The following is a 7,061-nucleotide window of genomic DNA, read 5'->3' as shown; positions in this document are numbered from 1 at the left end:
TATAGCTGAAATATTCTTTTTAGAAAGGAAATTAAAGGTAATGCTAAATCATTTAGAAAAGAGTTTAAAAATTAAAAGTAAAGGGGGCTAACGTATAATTTACATCATGGTGAAGTGTCTAATTGGTTTATTAAAAAAAAAAAAAAAAACCTAAAATCAAGTCTCCCCATCATTATTAGTGCTGTAAGGTTGGGTACTTTCGGCCCGGGTGGTTCTACCACTAGTTTGTAATCACTGATGTATATATTTAATTTGTCACGGCGATATTTTTACAAAATATCTAGTTAACAAAAATAACGTCTAGATCGATATATATATATATATATATATATTCCATTTTTAATTTCCCCATTAACGTTGTGCTCTCAGTCCTAGATCTGACTTATTATGACAAAGACGATATCAGCTGTGATCATAACGGATGACACAGTTTTGATCCTCTGGTTGGTTGGTGATATATAATATGATTAATAATTAATTAGGACATCGATCGTAACTTTTTTTTAAAAAAAAAAAAAATTAATTCAACCACTTTTTTTTACCTGCTTGGGGCCTAAAGCTACTAGATCATGGCAACATACAATAATATGGCCGATTGCATGATCGATGAGATGTTGTACTCTTCCTAGCTAGTATATGTGTGTGTATATATATATTCTATACAGCTGCAAGTTCCACGCACCTTCCAATTTCATATTAATGGTCCATGTATCTATGTATGCATATTATATATGATATATGTATTTATTTATTTGTATATACATAATACACATGAAATATATATAGCCACAATTCGGTCTATATATACCATTTGGAAGGAAATTAAGGAACAACAGACTCTTATGGAATCAAAATTATTAATTAGCAACTTGGAGAATGTACTGCATGAGAGATGATCAAGTACTTCTGTATTAAAACCAAGTTGATCTCTTTATCAAGGTTTCGACCATCTCCGCATAATATTGGTCTTGCTGCAAGGAGCTGGAAGTGGGGGATTAAGATCTACTGGTCTAGCTAGCTAGCTAGCTAGCTGTCTCTTGCTTGGTTGTACGTCTACATGTTCGATCTTTTCAGGTGAAGTGGCTTTATTGGTGCTGATGCTATCCATGCTTGCTGTTGAAGTAGTACTGCTGGCCGGTTCAGTAGTACTGTTTTTACTAAGGTAACTGCTGCATGCATGCTTGCTCGTGTTGGAACTACTGCTGTCATATTATTCATGTACGTGTTGCTTTAGCCGGATTGCTGGAACTGCATGGAACTGTAGTACTGCCAGTGTTAATTGTAATTCGCACACGATATATATTCACCATCTGACTATGATCATCTGCTGCCACTTGCTGGAATCTGCTGCTAATAGCTGGGTGTTGGTGCATGCTGATCTCTTTGGGTTGTTTTTGGGTTTTGTATCGTCTTAGGTGTTGTTGATTGTTATTTTGTACGTATTCCTTTGCCACAAGTGAAGTGAGAGTTTATCAATAAAATTTTGGGCTTTGTCGGACGTATCCGAAGATGTCATCAATTAAATGCATGCATGCGGCCACCATATGATCTTAAATTTACGTATTCATATTTCGGGTTTCGAAAATGAGTATTTAAACATAAAGTACGTACGTACTGATGATCAGCGATTGAACAGTACCAAAATAGATCAATTGCAATTAACAAATATATATAGTATAATATAATATAAACTGCTAGATCAATATGAACATCAAAACGTACTGGACACGTAATTGCAGTAGATCATGTGACAAAGGTAAAACAATAGTAGTCGTACCTTTTCAGTCCCTTTTTCTGAAAGATGAATGAAAGCAGATGGTGAATCAGATGATATGTAGATATTGAGAGACCACACACACATATATATGATCAGAGAGCATGACAGCTATCTAGCTATATCTGTGCATGATCCATATATATGTAAAGTACCAGCGGCCAAAAGTACAACTACGCTTTGATAACTGTCTCGTTGGCTTGTCTAGAGAATTTGTTTTACATTATTGTTCTAGTCTTCCAGATACTACCACAAAAATCAAGACAAAAATGCACATGCCTAGCGAGAGAAAGAGATCAGAGATTTTCGTTTTCGTTTTCAAAATATTGTTATTACGAGGCATGGCTGGTTCTGGGTGAGTTGAAAACTCAAGAAGCCATGTCAGCGAGCATGGACAAGCAGGTGTGTGGCATCTTTCATGTCATGTATGTATGTATGCATAAGTACTACTATATGTCTGTGGAAAGCCAAATAATTATAGCTTCTGAATGCAAAATCACCACAGAAAAATGAATTGATCTAGTTCTTCAAAATCAACAACAAAACTTCTCCATGAGATCAGAAGATACAAGAAATAAAAGAAATATAGAATATTATTGGAAGATCAATACCTGCTGGAATGCATTTGTAGAGTATGAACCAGTACTATATACATCCTTAAAAAGATGCGAAAGTTTCTTCCTTTGTCGGAAGTGAGTGATTGAAGCTGCAGGATGACCTGATGGAACCATATATATTATCTAGGAAGCTGAAGTGGAACGAGATTTAATTTCTCGTTGATTCTAGCTAATAATCCGTGGCTTCCTCGAAAACCCCTTTAAAAACTTATCTGTTTAGCTATAGAATCAATATTAATATTACTCACATATTCATAGAATAAAATCAAGCAAAATTGATCTAGATGAAGCAGGCCAGGTGATATATATATATATATATATATATATAGTTCATATATTTTTTTCGAGGACATATAAACCATATGGGTTCCGCCAATTATATTCTCCGCACCTAAGTGGCTACATATCTGAGTTTGTTGGTGCAAGATTCACGCTATTGTCTAGACTGATTGGTTCTTACCAGATCATGCTGGCAGCTTCAACCTCTCAAACCAACAAACCGGACAAGTGAGATCCAAGAATCAGAACGATGAATAGCATCTGGACTTTGTTGGAAACCACCTGTAAGGAAAACTGGAAGAACTAAGAAGCTTGACTCTCCCATAAATATTGTCGAAAGGAGGCACGAGATCATATGCATGCTTTAGGGGCGCTTCTCGTGACTCAAACATAGATCTCCATCTATATATAAATAAATAAATGCTTTTGTTAGGCAGTACCTCTCGGGCTAGATCATCTCTCTTCCTCTTCTTGTACCGTGCTATAGATGAAGTATTCAATGGTGGGTTTGGTCTTTACAGCTATTGACACTGACCTCTCTCTCTCTCTCTGGTAATTTGTAGTTTGCAATTATAAATGAAATGAACGGAGACCTGTGTGAGCTTTCAGCAGCTTGGTCAGAAACTAAAAGGTCAAGTACTTGAATAAATGGGTTAGTACTACTTTACTGTAAAAAACCAACAACATTACTGTTGGGTTTAATGTTACCATAAAGATCGAGTCCTTAGTTGTAATTAAAAGTTTTTCCCAAGTACTGAGGGTTCTTTAATAAATTACGGGTTGTCGTTTTCTTTAAAAAAAAAAAAAATTAATAGTACTGATCGATCAAAGTATTTGCATCCGGAGCAAGCATGGCCTGTATATATATATATATACACACACACACATGGGGTTTATAATAAAAAGTTGTTTTTATTCTTTTTTTAGTGGATGTTATTATAAGCAATAAAATATGCTAGCTACTAGGTATACCTAAAACTTACCAATAAGTTATCCACCATTTTTTTTTTTAAAAAAAAAGAGAGAGATATGGAAGTTACGGCCTGTCCATGAATGACCCTCTTCCAATATTATTATGAATCATCGCTTATGACGGAGGAATACTTTGATAACAAAAAATCATCAATAAACCAAACCAAACATCAACCCCAAATATAAATACCCAAAGAGTCAAGTCACACAATCCCCCTCAGCCTACGCAGCCCCTATATCCTCCCCAATAAAATCAAAAGATCTCTCCTCCGAGCCTTCTTTGGCCAAAAAATCTGCATCATGTTGGCCTCTCTAAAAATATGCCGATGGAAAGCTTGATTTATAACTTGGATCGCTTTAATCTTGAGCATCACTAACTATCAAACTGATTCGCTTGATATCTTGGCCAACTTTTAGTTTTGGAATAGCTTGTTTGCTGGAAATGATTTATATCTTGGTACACGTACGGCTTCCCAGCTTTGTATTTATGTCCTCCACCCAAACTAGTAACCCCAACCCATTGCAAATAATAACCTTTTGGTGATTGCTTTAAATTCGTGTACTGCACCTTATCCAAAGCTTAGAAAAGTTTTAGCCCAAAATAAGAGTACTTGGCGATGAAGTAGTAGGGTGGGTTTCTCGCGCGGGTCATTAATTACATTTGCAAAATGCACTAATGCAGCTGGCCGGAAAGCGGGCGGCCGGTTTCCATGAGCTCAGTCAAGACGGCAGCTTGGTCAGTACTATATACTACAGCTAGCTAGCTTTACAAGTCCAATAATATCTTGCCATTATTTTTTTCTCACAAGCATTACTGTTTCATTATTTATATGAAGGGCATCATGAATCAACTTTATACGCTGGTAATTGCCTGGTGGAATCGGTTGAGGGTGTCGCTCTCTTTTGTCCTTAGCTTTGGTGGTTCTTCTGTCTTTGGTGCTTTAATTTGGATGACAAACGATGGCATATCGACCAACCCTAATGGAAGGGAAAGGACCACATGCACCTTTTTTGAATAGTAGGGTTTGATTATTGATGGATATTATCACGTGGTTTCTTTGTAAGTTAGCTCAGTGAATTGAATGATCTCAATTGATCAAGGTAGGTGTGGCAATGGTTATGAATAAATAAGTCCAAATCTAGAGCTTTCTCTTCTCTTTTCTCTTTTCTTTTTTTCCCTTATATTTTCCTTTACATTTGGTCCCACTTGTGTTTTATTACTCACCTATCCTGATGCCGTATTGATAGGGTTTGCGAGATTGCTTTTATTTTGTCCCAACTTTTTGGTTTCTTTTCAAGGGTATTGATGCAGATTCATTCAGTGGATTGCATCATCGATCTCTAATAATTAGAGTTAATGGTGAACATACCAATATTCAGATCAGAACAAATATTTGAGGCTCTGAAGAAAATCAATTAAAGTTAATTCTAGTTTCAACTATGTTTTGCTGAAGATCATGACCAATATTTGTCTTAATCCTGCACTTAGTATATATAAATTACTGATCCTCACATTAATATATAAGAAATAGCTAATAATTTAGTTGTTAAATTAATGGAGATTCTAACCATGTGTATATATATATATAGGAAAAGCTTTTCATCTATGAAATATATATATATATTTCTTAAAAAAAGAAGAAGAAAGTGTACTACTTTCCTAGACAACCTGATGCACTGGAAAGGCAACTGTACTTTCTGGTTGAAGCAAGTTGCAAAGGAAAATTGCTGCTAAGCTGATCTGATCCATATATATATATATATGGCTAGATATATATGATTTCTTGTGGTTGGTCTGAAGGTTTCATTTTCCAAGTTGATCTTTGGCCCTTATGAAACTTTTGTGGAAACAAGATCAAGTGGCATGGCCACATGCTTGCATGGGAACAAGAAGGGTGGGGGGGACAACGTGTGCCTGCATCTGCTCGGGATTTGTCTGTCTTTTGACCTTTACATTCATTTATTCATTGGGGAAATGGATGTGTAGTTGTTCCATCTGCCTCATTTCTTTGGAACATTGGTCATGGAATCTTTTTCTTTGCCCTGCATTGAAAAGTATGAGAAACTACAAATAGGGATATATTTAGTGGTTAATGGAAGGAGACCTTAACAATCTTAAGTAAAAAAGAACTCCGCCTAATTGGTTAATGGAACCCTAGCTAGTCTAGAAATTATCTTAATTAGCATCTTATCAACTCGAAAATGAGAGATGGTTGTTGATGGAAGTCCACGAGTTTTGGCAGGTGTAATTAAAATCATCAAGTTTTCTACGTTTAACAACCAGTAGGGTCCATCTAATGTGATTATGTTTCTATGTTTCCTATGTTGCATGCTATGCACCAAAATAAAGGGTACATATATACTTGGGGCTATGATAATGCCAAACATGTTATGCCAAATTTAAGATGCACTAATATGAGTGATTAAGATGCATTACTGAGACAGATGATTACCTACTACCACAAATTAATTGTACTTTTTTACCATCTGCATGCGAACATCAAGGAGTTTTCTGTGATTGAAAATAGTCACAGTATAGAGACGACACGTAATACTCTCATCATATCATAGAATGTTACGTCAATATAATCGGTACATACGTAAATAATTTTAAAGTATATATGATGTTGTGATAAACATGAAAATACTATGTCATTCATATTCTAGAAGTACCTAATAATTTTTTAAAATAATTAGGTGACATCTATGCCCAATGCATTTAAAACGGGGAGAAAAGCTAAAGCAAAGGCTTCGATGTAACATCGCGAAAGGAAGAATATTGGGAAGACATCCAGTAGATCGATCACCAAGACAGTGTGGCTGATCCAAAGCCTTTGGCGAGCTCCATATATATCAGTTTCTCAAGGGGAGACGACCATTCTTCACAGGCTGAGGCACGTTCTACTATCACTGGTCACTTTCAAAATGACAAGGCGAGGGAGGCAGCATGTCGTGCTAGCTGAATGCCATAAGCGTGTCAGTGGATCATGCATGCCTAAATCACTTCCATCAAATACTGAAAAAGGTTTAAAGTCTCCTATATATCTCCTGTGTGGTTAAGATCTGGGATATCAAGAACTTGCATACAAGATATGTATGATGATATGCATAAAAAGATAAACATGTTTAGTTCAATGTCTTTGTAGTCCTAGGCCCCCATTGCATGCAAGACCTCGCAAAATTCACAAGTTTTGCTGATCAAAGTTGTTTACACCGAGTTTAATCATCTGGTGCCTTTGTTCATCATCTAAAATCTCAATACAGGCACTCACTATGACCTTTTCGAAGCACAAGGTGGGGGCGATTCAATTTGTGGCGCTCATGCGATTGCTCTGGATATCTGTGAGTACGAACAAAACCAACAGGAACATATATTCATCTCACTAGATTTGCGTGATGTGTCTGGCCGTTCGAACAGT

General features: G+C 36.2%; 1 long non-coding RNA gene across 4 annotated transcripts; it reads right to left on the bottom strand.

Annotated features, from left to right (window-relative positions):
* Nucleotides 1-717: 717 nt before the first annotated feature.
* Nucleotides 718-3,322, bottom strand: LOC109006451. Of its 4 annotated transcripts, none has more exons than XR_004801270.1 (4): nt 3,111-3,319; nt 2,852-2,952; nt 2,386-2,611; nt 718-1,445 (listed from the first exon to the last, which is right to left on the bottom strand). It is a non-coding gene; the product is annotated as an uncharacterized LOC109006451 (long non-coding RNA). The 4 variants fall into 4 exon arrangements; XR_004801271.1 differs by having other exon boundaries at nt 2,386-2,603; XR_004801269.1 differs by having other exon boundaries at nt 2,386-2,492; nt 3,111-3,305.
* Between the last annotated feature and the right edge of the window lie 3,739 nt (nt 3,323-7,061).

Source organism: Juglans regia, chromosome 4, assembly GCF_001411555.2.
Source record: "Juglans regia cultivar Chandler chromosome 4, Walnut 2.0, whole genome shotgun sequence".
Classification (NCBI taxonomy): Eukaryota; Viridiplantae; Streptophyta; class Magnoliopsida; order Fagales; family Juglandaceae; genus Juglans; species Juglans regia.
This window is presented reverse-complemented; position numbering and strand designations above follow the sequence as displayed.